The following is a 16,733-nucleotide window of genomic DNA, read 5'->3' on the forward strand; positions in this document are numbered from 1 at the left end:
TGATTGAATTAAAGTCCATGAACCCTTGCCATTTATAAGGAATTCATTTCCCCATTAAAAAAAATCAGCTTTTGCCAAACCAATCAGCATTTTTAAATCAGCAGCAGCAGTGCTTAAGGCGGGTGGTTACTTGTAAAATATGTTTATCTCAGATCCATGGCAACAGCAATGCTTATATCATTCCTATGTGCTTATTGAAAGTGGCTTTATGTTTTCCCTGTGCCAGCAAGAAAGAGAGAAGTAGAGGAGGTAAGAAAAAAATTCTTCTTTAACTAATAATCTAAAATGAAAGAGAAAGATCATAAGACCAAAAGAATAAGAAATTGGAACTGGAGTTGAGGGCTTGCTTGCAAGAAGGCCAGGAATCAGTAAAGACCTCAGAACAAAGTTTTGAAAATAAAGAATGCTTCCAAATACTATTTATTTATGAATAGTAAATAGTCCCGGTGGGACAGTGCCATCCTCGACTTTTTTAATACAAAATGTCTGACTTGGCTATCGGTGGATTAAAATATAGAAAAATGATATTTCTTTATTTTAATATCCTGTTCTTGCAACATGTCCCAACAGACCCTACCTACTATGTCCCTCTTTATATTTTTCTGGTATTTCCAGAAAATCCACATTCTATGTTACTATTATATTGGTCACTAGAAAACCACATGCAAGCAGGTAAAATTACCAAGGTTCCATCCCTTGGCCAACTAACTTCAAAAAGGAATGTATAGCTTTAGAATTCAAGGACCAGTTATGGCCTCTGAAAGCTATGGATTCAGCCAGGAGTACCCACGGGGTATGATTGAAAAAAGTGAAGATGACAGCCACAACAGTGCAATCAGAACTCTGCCTGTTAGTTTGTTTGTTTATAACCAGCACCTTGAATTGCACCCAGACACTACTGAAAGCCAGTGCAGCTTGCAAAGTACAAGTGTTACATGGACACACCAAGGTGTACCCATGTCTACTTGTGCCTTGTATTCTGGAACAACTGAAGCTTGGTTGGTCTTCAAGTGCGGCCCTACTTGAATAGCTGGGGGCAGAGACATACTGTACAATTGAGTATCATCAGCATACCGGTGATACTCACCCATGCCACCAGATAATCTCTCCCAAAGGTTTCATGTAGATCTTAAACAAAAGCAAGAAGAAGATATCATGGGATGGTATCCAACTGAATTGATGTTAAGAATTAAAGGAGTAATTTTCTGCATAAAGCAACAGTGGCTGAAAGAAATTTCTCAACTTTCCTTGAGCTGTTAGGGTTCTGTTCCAACAGTAGGGAGCAAATGGAGTCATTCTCAGAATAAGCAGAGTTGGGAGGGTAAAGCACAAGTTGCTACAGAAAGGACATCTAAAGAGTATGTGTGCTACAGGGTTGGTTCCCTCTAAGTCATAGGGGCAGGGTCATCTTCCCTCCAAAACTGCAGAGTTAAATGCGTTAACTTAAATGAGTTAAAGAGAAAGTTCTGCAGTGTCTTGGACAGGTAAAATCAAATAAGTAATGTGCTGATGTGAATGTTTCCTATTGATTCACTGCCAGTTTATAAATCTATTTGGAAATCTATTTGGAGTACTATGTATATCAAGGCCTGATTGCCAGATTGTAGTTCTAGGTCCAGTTCTAGCTCTAGGTCCATGGCCAAGAGGGCTTTACTTGAGAAACCACACTGGTGTAGGGCATTCTGAGTTCTAGCTTTCCAGGAAAGGAACAATTGTCAAAAAGGTTATGACACTCAGAGAATCTCTGAGCGTTGTTCCTTGGCATGAATGTTTCCTATTTATATACTGGCATATGTGGATCCTGGATTCCAAGGGGATCCTGCCAGTTTCTAAATGAAATGCTATGTTCAAAATGCAGCAAGGTACTTGTAATAGTGCTTTTGGGAATCTGGACTGGATAAAATCTAAGGGCTTTAAGTTATTGTATGCACATACCTGAGTGCCATGTAATATCTGAGAAATGGATATAGCTTTAAAAAGTTTTATTACAGTATGTACGTTCTTGCCTTCCATGGTATGAAAGAAGCCCAATATGGCCTTAGTGTTATTAGCCTTATCAGAAATAGATTTAATTTGTTTGTGCCAGATTTGCGAGAGTTGTAATACTGTGCCAATATTTGAAGGATGAAACCTGGTCTATAATATTGTTTATCTGCCACTTGTATTTGCAGCATCTCAGGCTTTTTTTTTCTGGGGGTGGGGGACATATTTTGCTTTTGGAATAGTTTATTGTAAGCCTTTCTTCCCTACAATAGTCCACAAAGGCCTGTCGTTTTCTTCTGAGGCCATCCTAAATTAGAGAGAGAGAGAGAGAGAGCATAGCTATATCGTCAGCATAAAGAAGCAGAGCCAGCTGGCTATTATAAGTATAGGGGAATGACATTATTATTTTTCCTTCATATTATTATACTTTCAAGAAAAAAGGAAACAACATCATGCCGATACAAATACACAGTTTAAAGAATATAGGAATATAGGAAGAAAATTAAAAAATAGCATAAGCAGTAAAATATGGGTGGATAACTATCATATCTCTAATAGCCAGCAGATCTAAAGTATTATAGGGCTAATGTATTCCAGTACCATTAACAAGGGGATGGAATGCTGGCTGGGTTAAAGTGGTGACCACTGAGTTCACATACATTAAAAAAAAAAATGGGAGGGTCAGAATACAACCTGTTTTACTCCTTTATGGATTGAGACATCTACAGTGACATAACCACTGCGATCACATCTAACTTGTTGATCTTAACTGTATGTTCCTGCAGCATTCTAATCAAGTAACTTTCAATCTACAGAGGAATGAAGCAGCTTCCAACCCAATTTTTCCCTTGCTGCTCCATTTAATATAGTGACCCCAAATCTTCAGATGATACATAATAGATGCCAGCCTGCTGTATTAACTCCCTGATTCTTGGAATTCTATACCTTACAATATTTGTCAGAACTTGCCGTTTGGAATTCTAGGTCTCAGTTTTCCAAAACACCAAATCTGAACACCTAAACTAGCCCCTTTTACAGAGGGAGGAATAATAACAAAATAAAGCACCACGCCTGTTCCTCACCAATCCCATCCATGGAACAGAAAGCTTGTTTAGACTTACCCAAAATGTCTAAAGTGTATGTCTGGGTGCTTGCAGTGAAGTCTTTAGATGGGAAACAGGGCTGTGTTTTACCATTAGCACCTAATCTGGTGTTAAAGTCCCCTATCACTATGAGACCAATGTTTGGATAGCATAAGATGAATCAGGACAAAATAGCTCTCCAATTTATCTGATTCAGCATTTGTTACAGAAAGCAACCTGCAAAGGGGAAGGTAGGCATCCCTAATTAAAATATCGACATCTGGCTAAGTTGATCCTTGAGGCTAATACTATGTGGTCCTCTTTCGATGGAAGTTGGAGACTATTCATCTCATTTTCAATGATAATAGAACATGAGGATGGAAGCCCTTTAGATACTGTTTGTGGAAAAGGGGAGATGGGAGTGCCCAGATTGCAATATATCCAATGGAAATCCAGATAAGTGGAGGTGAAATCAGTAGAATAAATTAGGTGGTGGATGTTTCCCATGGGATCCTCACCAAAGTTAGTTTGAGAGCTGTAGCCAATTTGGTTTGTCTGGAGCTCTGATTTGTGGCTAAGGGAAATACATCACATGGGTGAAGAAACATCGGTATTTGGTGGAATGTCTAAAGTTTGGTTTAGATTAATTAGTGAGACCAATTTAGAGGCGCGAGAAGGGAGAAAAGGATCTAGCAGGTGGGAGCAGTGTGTCATCTGTGTTACCATACCCTGCACCCTAGATGCTTCTCCTGGCTATAACAAGTCTCTGATTATGTTAGAGTGCTTGTGGGAGAACTCACTTATACCATTAGCTCTTGCCATCTTGTCTTTCAAGGGCACCAGCTGAAAAAAAGCAAGCAGCTTGTGAGCATCCATTTGAATTATTTCCCCAGGATTGCTGGTGTCCAGCAAAAAGTCAGAATTATCTAATTCAGTATTCCTCAACCTTGACCACTTGAAGATGTGCAGACTTCAACTCCCAGAATTCCCCAGCCAGCAGCCAAGGTTGAGGAACCCTGATCTAATTGATGAAAGCACAGTGTCTTTGGGGTTTGATGATTCCCAGTTGTCCTCGACCACCATTTTCTATTAGAAGTAATTTGGAATCTTCATTTATAGAATACTAGTGCAGCAAGGGGCTCTGTAGTCTCTTCTATCTGTTTTATTATCTGTGTAAGCCCTTCAATTTTGAATAATATCTCTGACTGTTCACCTTCAGCCATCATGCTGTAAGAGTTAATCAGTGTACTTTCAAAAGAACTAGGCAGTATTTTCCTGTGTTGGTAGAACATTTAGCTATATTCCCTGCTGTCAAGGTCAGAGATAAGGTAGAAGAAACTTGGCAGCTCTCCAAGTTAGACACAGCATTTTGGAATGGGTGAGCTGATGAAATATTATTAAGGAGAGGGCTCATGTTTTGATCAATGAACACCCAAGTGGGGATAATTCCCAAAAATTTCAAATAGATCTTCATTTTAAATGCATTGATGGTATTATTGAATTGCTAAAAAAGAACTGAATCAGACAGAACTAATTGATTAGGTTGATATAGGAGGACAGAGTCCTTGTTATTGTCTGGGCTCGAAGGAGTACAAGTGTTGCTGCTTTCAGGCTGCTTTATCAGTTGGTGGGATAACCAATGCAGAAGCTTGTTGAGGACAATTTGCTTTCTGCAGCTCTGCAAAGGAACCTGTGTAGGCTTCAAATATTTTCTTCAAAGCATCCATCTTTTGAGAGAGAGTTGTTAGCTACTCAGACAAGGCTATTATAGTCTGAACAGTTAAGCCAAACAAATCTGAAGGGGGTGTGTGTGATCAAGGTGTTATTTAACTCTTCAGCTGAAACATCATTAGAGGCATAGGTATAAATAATATCTTCCATATGGTCAGTATACTTAACAGAGGCAATATTTTCTTGGAAGTCATCATTCCATGGGAGCATTATCCTCAATGGGGAAAACAGAGTTTGGCATGTCTGTTGATTGCTGGGGCAGGACTTCAAATCTGTTCATAGAATTCCAGGAAATTAAGTCCTCAGTAGAAACCTTTGAGGTGAGGAGCTCATTAATTTTCAATTGTTTTGCTGCCTTTGCTGGTTTCAAAATCCCAAGGCTGGTTCTGTATTTCTTTTTCCTTCCCTGAATTGAAGATCAGAAATTTAAGGTCATAAAATAAGTAAAATATTTAGGGTAGGGTAGGGTAGGGTAGGGTAGGGTAGGGTAGGGTAGGATAGGATAAAGAAAAGATAATAATAACAAAAGCCAGATAAAAGAACTTGTAAGGAGCTTACTAAAAGAGTCACTTTTAATCGAATCTATTAGTTGAAAAGGTGCTACTACATTCCTTTTGCTTTTAGGTTTTTTGTTTTGCTTTCTTTTGTTTTTTTGGCCATCATAGAAATTATTCAAAAGACATATGAAATTGTCTGGTATATGAGTGCTTTTAAGGCTACCTGAACTTCATTGTAATATACACTGTCATAGGTCTTAGAATGGTCAATAATACAAAAAGTAGTCATTCACACTACTGAATATTTACAAAGAGCAAACCCCGCTCCATTCTAGCACTGAAGATGTTACCTAGCCAGGTAACAAAATGTTTGCAAGAAAATAGCCAAGCTCAGAGAACCCCAAGGGCTCCACAATATAAATAAATATATACGTGTGTGTGTGTGTGTGTGTATGAATGTGTGTATGTGTGTATATATATATATATATACATACACACACACACACACACACACACACATTTACTAGCAACAAATTCCATATTGCTCACAGAGCTTCCTTCATTACAATTAATATAGAATTGTAGTCTATGTTTTGGATTTTAGTTAGATCAAAAAGATGGGGCACCATGCTGTTATCTAACCCATCTTGCTGATCTCCAAAGTAATTTAATCAAAATCTGAGTTGCCTCTTATCTCAACAGCTTTGTCTTCTAACAGGCTCAGGTAAAAATCTGCCACCCTCTTTATTAGGTTCTGGAAAATATAACTAATTTTTTCACCAGAAATCTTCTTAACCAACCCGATAGATAGATAGATAGATAGATAGATAGATAGATAGATAGATAGATAGATAGATAGATAGATAGATAGATAGATAGATAGACAGACAGACAGACAGACAGACAGACAGACAGACAGACAGACAGACAGACAGACAGCAGACAGACAGATAGATAGATTTTTGCTAGGTGATTCCCAGCACACAGCAAGGGGCAAAGATGGGATAGCTGGAGTTATCCATGAAAAGGCAAGGATTATAACATTGCTATAAGCACATGCTTTTTGAGACACGTTTTTTGAAGGAATGAGGAGCAAAACATCCTGAGATTTTGGTGATCCATTTTTGAGCTTTGTTGTTAAGTTTGTGGGAAGGGGAGTACCACCAATGTTTAATTATTGTCAGGAGCTGCACATAACTCAGGCTAATTGTAATAAAAGCACTTTAAATGAATTTAAGCTAGGTTGCAAGTCCAGACAAATTGCAGATAATTCAGTTCAGAAATTACACTTGTCCACTAGACCCCTATTTCAAAATTTAATATTCGATTGTGTGAATGTGGTGGACATCCACTTAAAAACAATGCTGAGACTATATTTTATCCCTTTTACCTATTGCATGTGCACCCTCTGTGTAATTAATGTCATTCAAGATATTTTGCTGTCTGCGTTAGAGGACAAGGAAGCACTGCCCTTATTCCATATCAGAAAATTGACCAAACTGTTTGTTCAATCTTATTTCAACACCGGCAATAATGCCGTTTCCTCCATAGCAAGATGCTAGTATTTGAATACACGCTAAGTAATGTGGCAGGCCTATCACTTTATCATTTCCTGAGCCTTAGCATCTGCTGCTTATGTTGACTGCCTCTTTCTCCCTAGTGGTAGATCTGGTCTTGACTTTTCTTCTAGAACAGTGTTTCTCAAACTTGGCAACTTTAGGATCTGTGGACTTCAGCTCCCAGAATTCATCAGTCAGTTGCTGATTCTGGGAGTTGAATTCTGGGAGTTGAAGTCCACACATCTTAAACTTGCCAAGATTGAGAAACACTGTTCTAGAAGCATATCAACTATCTTCTTTTTTTAAATGCATTTCCTGTTCTATTTTTATAGGAATATTTATTATTTTCCTTTTGAGTCCACTGCCCTATACTGATTACACATCAACAGAACTCCAAAGTATCTATTTCATACTTCCTGAAATAACACATGACCCAGAATGTGATTATCCACCGATTTTTGGATTTCTCCAAATTTAGCAAGGTAGTTTTTTGACCGACAAGTAGAAACAGAAATAGATATATAAGGGAAAATGCATACAATTTTTCATATGCAAACATTAAGGAATTTTGCATATGAAAAGCACATTTTAGAAGAAATTACCTTGAAAGGTATATAAGAAGAATACACATTGACACATTGTCTTGCACATAACCATGCATATGACATTCTGTACAAAAAGCATTCTCAACATGATATAGGAATGGGACAGATAAAATTTCTTTCTGATTAAATGAGAACATTACAGAAACCGACAGCTATAATAGGACAGCTATGTAGCCTATTTATATGTGTAACATTTAAAGAAATTCCAGAGGGAAAAAAAGAATCTCAATTGGGAAGTGGGGGAGACTAGGAAGAAACTCCAAAACTGGGGAAAAAAGATACCTATTTTTTTTTTTAACACCCTTTCCATATATAAAGTCATGTTGTTATTTTAGGAACATAACAGGTATTATGTATGACTCAGTTTGTCCTAATATCATCAAGTCAAAGTATGGCTGGTTGATATATTTAAAAATATGGATGATGGGCTATTTTGCCACAAGGCTTCAGCTTAAAAGAATTCAATTATAATTTACATTTATTATGAAAATGTAACTAAAATAAAGTTTTAAAAATGGAATTCTCTGGATGTTGCCTCCATGTCCATTTGTTTTATAACCAGTTCACCAGTGGAAGGATGAAAAGGTGGGTGTTTTTGTTTGACTTACAAGTTCACTGATGGAACAGTGCAATAATACAGGGTTCCTCAACCTTGGCGACTTGAAGATGTGTGGACTTCAACTCCCAGAATTCCCCAGCCAGCATGGGAATTCTGGGAGTTGAAGTCCACACATCTTCAAGTCGCCAAGGTTGAGGAACCCTGCAATAATAGACCTGTCTTGTTTATCTTAACCAGGTGAAATTGACAGAAATTCTGCCACTTTTCCTTTCTAACACAAGGGACAGGAAAAATGGTGTGGTGTTCTTTGTGCTTGCTTAATCTCCTCTGGGTAGTAAAACAAAAACTGGTTGTTTTACCAGTCCAGGATGGGTAAAGAACTAGGAGAGATTAAGCAAGCACATAGACACTGTCGCAAGCTTAATTGGATTATAAATCCAATCAGTGCTGATCACCTTGAATGTAAGAGGAAGGAAATAATCCTGCAAGAAATCCCAAGCATATCTGTAAGACAATCAGATCTAGGAAGCCTTTTCTTTACTTGCCTTTTGGCAACTGGATGACTCACAAGCCCCTCTAATAACTCCTATTGAGAAGGCACAGTAGAAAACACACTGTACACAGCTAGTGAAAGGGGGGAAAATGTGTTGACAACTTCACTAATGGAAGTCACTCAAGAGGAGTGGTTAGATCCTGCATCTTTCCTCCTCTTTGCATCATTTTACTTAAACCAGGGTACCTCTTTGAGACATTGTTGATTAACTGCTCTTAAGAACAGCAAGCACGAACATGAAATGGGCAGAAGATAGGATTCTCCATGAGTAGAGGTTGCAGTTACAGACCCAAAGAAAGTGTTTGACATTCCAGGAGCTGAACTTAGCTTCACCAATTCATGGCCTCCTTAAATTTCAGAAGCATAACCTTCCTTGAAGTGTCCCTGCTGAATTGGCTTTTGCAGCCTAGATGAACCATCTGCCTCATCCTGATCAGCTGGATCCAGATCAGAAAAAAACAGCAAGGTATCAATGTCCAACCTCTGAGCTGACCTGAATCCCCAGCTCCAGGGCAATGGTGAATTGGTTAAACTAGCAAGAGTGCTAAACTGATCCATCCCAAATGCACTAATGAGCTCCTACTGATAAGGACTCTTTCCTTCCTTTTCTCCTGGGAACTTCTGAAGGCTCTGTCTACTGTCATTCCTAAAACAAAAAGGACTATGAGACAGAAAGATACCCACCCACCCCCTTTCCTGATCTATCTGTCTTTATATACAGACTGGCTTCTCAGACCTTTTGATTTCTTTTCCTTTTCTCCCCCAAAGCTACACACAGGCTGGCTTCTCAGTACCTTTTCCTTTGGTCAGGCTTTTAGACAGCTGAGTAACCAAAGTGATTCTTTTCTGACCAAACTTCTCACAGAGTTCTCTTGAGCATGAGTTCCTGAGATGGATGGGTTGGAGTTACAAGAATTCCAGCAACTGACCTATTTTCCATTTAGAACCCAAATTCCCAGTGTACATTAGGGCAGAGATTTTCTGATTCTCTATCTAACAACCTTCTGATGTGCTGAGGAGAAGGAGAGACACTTCACTTATGAGCTTGTTTTTTACATCATGGTCTCTTGAATTTCTATCAGCTGAGTTCCCACCTTACACATTTTTGTCCTCTTTTTGCCACTGAACTCCTGACCCTTACCTCTCTTTCCTTTTCTTCACCTTTATTTCCTCTCCTCCCACTGATGATGATGATGATGATGATGATGATGGTTGTCACACAGTCAGCCAGATGTTTAGACTGGATTTGGCATTTTGATCCACCTATCGAGTCCTTCCCAAGGACCTGGGATAGGCAGATGTTGTTATTTGATGGAATATCATTGCAGGATATAAGCTGTTCCAAGTAAAGCTGCCTTTTGCAATTAACTGATGGTGATTTTGTCAATGCTGATGGTGTTTCAAGTGGTGCTCCAGATATTTTGGGATTGCACCCAAGGCACCTATAACTATCAGTACTATCTTTGCTTTCTTTTGCCATAGTCATTCTACTTCTATTTGCAGGTCTTTGTATTTTGTGATTTTCTCCAGTTCTTTCTCTTCTATCCTGCTGTCTTCAGGTATTGCAATGTCCACTAACCAGACTTTTTTGTCTTTCTTATCAACAACTGTTAAGTCTGGGATGTTATATGGCTGCTCTCCTGCTTAAAAACTGCATTCTTCATGCTGTTCCATTATTAGTGAGCAGGGATTGCCGATAGTTCTTTCTTCTACACTACTTAAATGTTATTTGTCCACTGAATGTTATTTCCCCAAAGATTACTAGTTCACCCTTCATTGCCATTTCTTATTGGCATGCTTTCATTGTGTTGTCCTTCAATAAAATCTGACACTCTTCTCTGAGGCCTATGTGTGTGGTTGCCATATTTAAGGTCTATATTTCCTCTGAAATATGAATATGTTAGAAAATTTCTTTAGTTAAAAGATGTTGCTTGCATAGTAGTCCCTAGTGAACTGTCCCTGCAAAAGAAATGTCCTTTCTCAAACTTTTTTATTTATCATTCTAAAAGAAAAAAAAATACATAATTCATAAAAAATACAATTCATCATGAAACAAAAACAAGCAAAAGACGAACAAGGAAGGGCTATGTGGTAAAAAAAGATACAGTTTCATTTTTTAATGTCTTTATGGTCAAAAGATCTCAAGTCTTACTTTAGAGATGACATTACTCATTTTTGGGTGGGCATCCCATCTGTGTCCCAAGAAGTCTTCCAAATTATGATGCCAAAACATGACAGCCAGATGGCTGAATTTCAGCTGCTTCTTTTTGTTTTTTGCTTATTCAAAACCAAACAAAAATTAAAATAAATTTCTGGCAATTTAGAGTTGCAAATGGGTCTGCTTTGCTTTCCAGAGGTTTTCCATTACCATTCTCATCCTCAAAACATTGCCTTCCCCACAAAAAACCCAAACAGGCCAAAAACATTATGACAACACGTGGCCATCTGCTCTCCTGAGACTTGGAATTGCTCATCCTACCTTCACAAACGTTGCCTGCTCTGCTCTGTATGAAGGACCCATCTAGCTGAAGGACTTTCTGTCCACACTGATTAAAGATATACAAAGGTATAGACCATAGAAAGAAGAAGTTGCCTTATTTTAAATTGTCGTTCTTGATGATGATGATAATGATGATAATTCAAGTTATATTCTGCCTTTCTACCCAAAACATAATCAAGGTGGCTTAACTTGCTTGCGATTGAACAAGCACCAGGATCATCTCTGGACAGAAGCTACATTACTTTGCTATTTAATCTGTATAATCTTTTCCTCCAGACCTGTGCATAGTGTTAGCATATGTAAATTTGAGCAAATTACGCCCTGTCATCTTTGTGATACCTTGGCTGTTCTTGTGCAAGTGGCTCTCTCATCTGTACGGTGGGAATCCCCATGGGCTTGAAAGCTCTGAGAGTGCATCAAGGAACATATGGCAATTTGGTCCTTCCCCTATTCTTGGTGCAAAGGGTGGGGAGGCAGAGACGTGTCATTCAGATTTATTTTCCAAAGTTTAAAATAAGCCATTCGAGCCATAGGCGTGCATAAATGATTCCTAAATAAGTAAGTCAATAGTTCATTGTATCTTATTGAACAACAAACAAATATTAAAACAGAAATTTCATATAATGCTGCTTGAATAAATAAGTAGTGTTTTCTGTTTTAATGTATGCCCATGATGATCTAATTGAAACATTAACACTCCAGCTGCTTTTGAATATTGACAGTGGCGGTTCTGGAGTACAGTGTGCAGGTGGTGCTGCAGTTGCTATTCAGCTTGGCACGCTGTGCGCATGTGCTGAGTTCGCCCTGAAAAATGTGTTGCTGTGCCAAAATCTGCCTCCTGGTTTCATAACACTTCTTTGCCAGTGAAAGAGGTTTCTGTTTTTCTACTTCATTCTCAGAGCGGTTCCAACTTGCTTTCCCATTTCTTTGATAATCCTTCTGAGCTTATTTACTATTTCCGTGTGATCGTTTTTGTCTGATACATCTCCTTCACACTTAATTTTTCAGCTTCCTGGGCTACTTATGATTCCTGATTTCAGAAAGCCCATGAGCGGATTTCCCACATCGCAAAATACAGAAAGCCTGGAGGGAAGGAATCTCGGATTTCTGTAATCCTAGAGAAATTATTCTACCATAACAGATCGAAAATCCATGGCCTTCTCATAAGTAAGATAGAAGAATCTCACATCCACTCATAAGAATTTCAATGCATGCTATGTTCTATTTTGAAAAGGAAAAATCCAAAGGAATTTGCTTTTTTTTCCCCTCCGACTGAATGAAAAGGAAGAAGAAAATTGAAGAAGAAATTTTTCACGGAACAGTTCATTAAGGACTAGCCATTACTTCATATTTCACTTTACAGAGAGTTCTAAGAGTTTTTTCCTTCTACTACATTTGGTGTGTGGTTAATATTTAACAAAAAAGTAGCAGAAAAAGGCAGACATGAAGACGTGAAGTCACTGACTGGTGTTAGTTACGTCTTAACTCTTCTGTTTCGGGATTTTTTTCTTCCCAATTCCCTTCTTTCTTTTAAGAAAGCATTCCAAAAATCATGCTTATTAACTGTTCAATGATTGGCTACCATTATTAGGATCTCTAATGGGAAAACTTTAATAATAAATTATAAAATAATTATATTTATTTTCCTTCTATCTTTTTTATCTGCTGCTTGAAGCGCCATCTGTTGGTGAAAAAGCAGGATGGTGAAAAAGCTGTGCCTATCCCCGGGGCCCCAAAAATGGGAAGGATCCCACTGCCTGGTTAGAGCACAGCTTTGTCATCTTTTTCAGGCTGCTATGGGTTTTATCCTTTTGTTTCTATTTTGATTGTTTTGAATATTGTAAGCTGCCCAGAGTCATGTGTGTGAGATGGGTGGCCATATAAATCCACTAAATAAATAAACTCTCACAAAGAACAGAACAAGCAGTTGTTTAAAAAGGAGACGTGTCCTACTTACAACAATATCCCTAAAAAGGAAGAATACAATGGAACAAATTATTATACAGACAAATGTATAATGAGAAATTTTTTGAGAAATTATGCTCAAAAAGTGCAGGGCCGGGGCAAGAACTAGATTAAGTGAATCAGTAATTACAAATTAAAATTAATTTCCTATAAAATAATGGATTACACAATGAATATATACGTGCAAGTATTCACTCCCTCTTTCCTCCAGGAGATCCACAAAAGAAGGAAGTAACAGGTTGCAGTTAGGTAGGAAGGAAGAGGGAGGGAGGGAGGGAGGGAGGAAGGAAGGAAGGAAGGAAGGAAGGAAGGAAGGAAGGAAGGAAGGAAGGAAGGAAGGAAGGAAGGAAGGTGGCAGAATAAAACTGGGTAGAGAGAAGAGTACATTGGATAGGAAAGGAAGGAGAAGCCTTAGGTATTAGAAGAAGGGTTAAATTCACTAGGCAAACAGCACTGATGATGTTATCTAGTCAGGTAATGAAAGGTCTGCGAGCAAACAAGCAAGCTCAGAGAGCACCAAGGATAAACAGCCATTTCTAAGCAGCAGCTAATCTTCAAAGGCACCCAGACTTTGCATAGGGATGTCTAAAGCTATTTGCATCTCATGTTAATTCCTTCTTCTGTTCGTATCAGCAAATGTTAGAGATCCCTCTTCTTTGTTCTATTGAACAAATAACAGTAGAATGTTATTCACAGTATTTCTTTGTGAGAGAAGGCCCTGCAATACCTTTCTAAATCTTTCTTTCTGATGAAAACAAGGCAAATCCAAATTCTACAGATTCTTAAAATTATGCCTGTGGGGATATGATAGATAGATAGATTCTAAGCCACATAGCTGTGAGCAGTAATGGTGGAACTTTGTTTATTTATTTATTTGAAGCATTTCTATGCTGTTTCTCTTGATAGACAATCCATCTTTTGATAATGAAAAGAAAAAAATAATTCCTAGACTCAACAGTACAAAAACAGAATAAAAGCAACCCATCAAAACTGTAATATTAAAGTTAGTGGCTGGTGAAGGCCAACATAAAAAGTTGGGTTTCCCATAGATGCTTAAACCATGTCAGTATTGGAGTGTAATATATTGCAGAGGGAAGTCTTTCCAAACTACAGTTATGATCTTCAAGAAGACAATATGTGTATCACTTCCAACTGGTAATTTGCAAAGAAAACATATCCCTCTTGAAGACTGGCTATGCATCAGAAGCTAATGTCACTGGAGGCCTTCCAATTAATTTGATGCTTGAATATGACTCAGTAGCAGACTGGTGGGCAATGGAGACATTTTAGTTAGGGTACAACATTGGTGAAGTAAAATATTAGTGCTGCATTCTGCACTAAATGTAGTTTCTGGACTAAATATGAACAGCAGTGCCAGCAGTACATAATATAAGGATCCAGTCTTGAATCACTCTGGCCAAGCTTGTCCAGAAATAATTATATTGACATATCAGCCTAAATTGATTATAGATGCTTTTAGCCAGAGATTTTATTTGAGCTTCCAGCAACCATAGTGAGTTTAAGAGCAGCCCCAAACTGAGAACATTTTGGGTTTTTTGGGGGGAAAAGGCTTCAATTCCATCCAAATTTTGACTGGGAATTCTGAGTGTGTTAAGCCAACATGTCCAGAGGTTGAAGTGACAGGTTGAAGTGATTGTGCCACATGTTCAGCAAAATATGCATTTTTTCCCCTCAGACACATGCAATCTAGCAGACAGTAGGCATTGTCTTGGTGTAATATTTTGTCTCACTATAACCAATCTCATAATTTGCTCATTCCCATGGTATTCTTTTGTAGTGGAGTGGAAGAACATTTACTCCTATAGTTTACACAGAGAAGACCCAAGTTTAAGATCCCATCCAATCCAGAAGCTTATTTGGTAATTTTAAGCCAGCTACTTCAGACACATTAGCAAAGATTCAGCTCTCCGGAAAAGGCTGTAATGCTGGGAAAAGTGGAAGGAAAGAGAAGAGAATGACCAGCAGCAAGGTGGATGGACTCAGTTACAGTGGCAATGAATGCCCCATTGGGAGACTTGAAAGAACAGGTTAAGGCTAGTTTGTCATGAAAAATATCTATGTGGTCGCTGGGAGTTGAAAATGACTTGATGGCACATAATCAATCAATCAATCAATCAATCAATCAATCACTACCTCTCAGCCTAATTTATCTCACAGATCTAAGATAATTTTTTTTAAATGCATTTTTCTTTGAGATAAAAAGGAAGGCTATTTATTTTATTTTTCAAAATTGGCAAGTCATACTTCAGTTGTATGCGTGGAAATGCAGGTAATGTTGTTCTCTTTAGGACCCACTTTACATGTGATGACTAAACTTTCATACATAGTCGAAGTGTTTAGCGCCTTACAGTTCTAACTGTGTTATTACCGGTTCATGATAAATAGTATCATCACAGTATTAGCATAAGCTATCCATTCATCATCTGTTCACTCCATAATACCTGAATGGAAGCAAAGCTGCTACCAGAGCTATCTATTTGCAGAAGGCAATAAAAAATCTTCATTGTATTTTATAAGAGGAAGCTGATCTTTGAGAAAGGAAAATGTGTCATATTTCTACCTCTTCTGTAAGGAAATACCCCATTTATCCTGTTAAAAAGATAATGAATTTGATTCCGTAGCTGTTGTAATGAGGTGTATCTCAAGAGTGGACACTTTTCTTTATAGTCTGGCCCTTCCCAGGCCGCACTGAATGTCTGCCAAAGAAGCAGAGGTACAAACATTGTTGGTTTCTCCCTGCTGTAAAAGTCCTGCATGGATCCTTTCGCAGTAAATAATTATTGTCCTAGCTCCAATCTTTCCTTTTGGTGGAAGGTTGTAGAGATAGTGATGGAGTGACAACTGCAAAGAGCAATGGAAGTAACAGATAATCGGGATCCACGGCAGTAGGTTTTCAGACTTGTATGAGACCAAAAGTGCATGAGTGTAGAGGGCAGAAGAAATGGATTGAGGGACAGAGGAAGAGCCACTACCAAGACAATGGTCAGATAAAAGGTGCTTGAGTCCAGGACAAGAATGTAACATGAGTAAACCACTCAGACAAGCCCCTCCCTAGCTCACACAAAGATAAAGGGGTGGGGGAGGCACATTCAGACTTGCAAGACTGATGTCAACCCTTCATGGTAGATCAGACTAGGAAACCAATGCCATGTAGCCATGTACTACTTGAAAACCATGGGCAGCTCCAGCTGCTGCACCAGTTGCAGAATTAACTAGAATGGAAAGTTGAAAAAGCTCACTCATGCCCACAACATCTCATGACTGCATTATTGTAATTTGCTTTACATAGACTTGCCCTCGTAAACCATAGCTAGCCCAATTCAAGATTCTGGTTGTTTGCCCTAAAGACTTGTATGGCTCAGGGCCTAGATAGGAAGATCATCTTTCACAGCCTGCTAGGCCAATTCAACTGAACAGAGATTGCTTGAGGAACATCTCCACCTATCATGTACTGTAGAAGCAACAGGAGGAGTTAGAGAAGAAGGCAATATCTGTGGGAATTCCCTGCCTTTGGAACAGCTTCACTCCCTAAGCAAGACACTCTCATGGCCTCCCAAAGACTTGTAAAGACCTGGCTGTTTGGAAGGAGCCTGTTATGTAGTTGGTGACAATTTTCAATAGATATTGTTAATGTCATGTTAATGTTTATTAATTACAATGTTTAGTTATTTTTTATTT

At 38.4% G+C, this 16,733-nt stretch overlaps 1 long non-coding RNA gene across 1 annotated transcript; it reads left to right on the top strand.

The window, feature by feature from the left end:
• Positions 1–85: 85 nt before the first annotated feature.
• Positions 86–12,668, top strand: LOC112541930 (uncharacterized). Its single transcript, XR_003085863.1, has 3 exons — positions 86–249; positions 8,929–9,035; positions 12,078–12,668. It is a non-coding gene; the product is annotated as an uncharacterized LOC112541930 (long non-coding RNA).
• The last annotated feature ends 4,065 nt before the right edge of the window (positions 12,669–16,733 follow it).

Source organism: Python bivittatus, unplaced genomic scaffold, assembly GCF_059951505.1.
Source record: "Python bivittatus isolate LINGU-HERP-01145 unplaced genomic scaffold, Pbiv_v1 ctg000060_np1212, whole genome shotgun sequence".
Classification (NCBI taxonomy): domain Eukaryota; kingdom Metazoa; phylum Chordata; class Lepidosauria; order Squamata; family Pythonidae; genus Python; species Python bivittatus.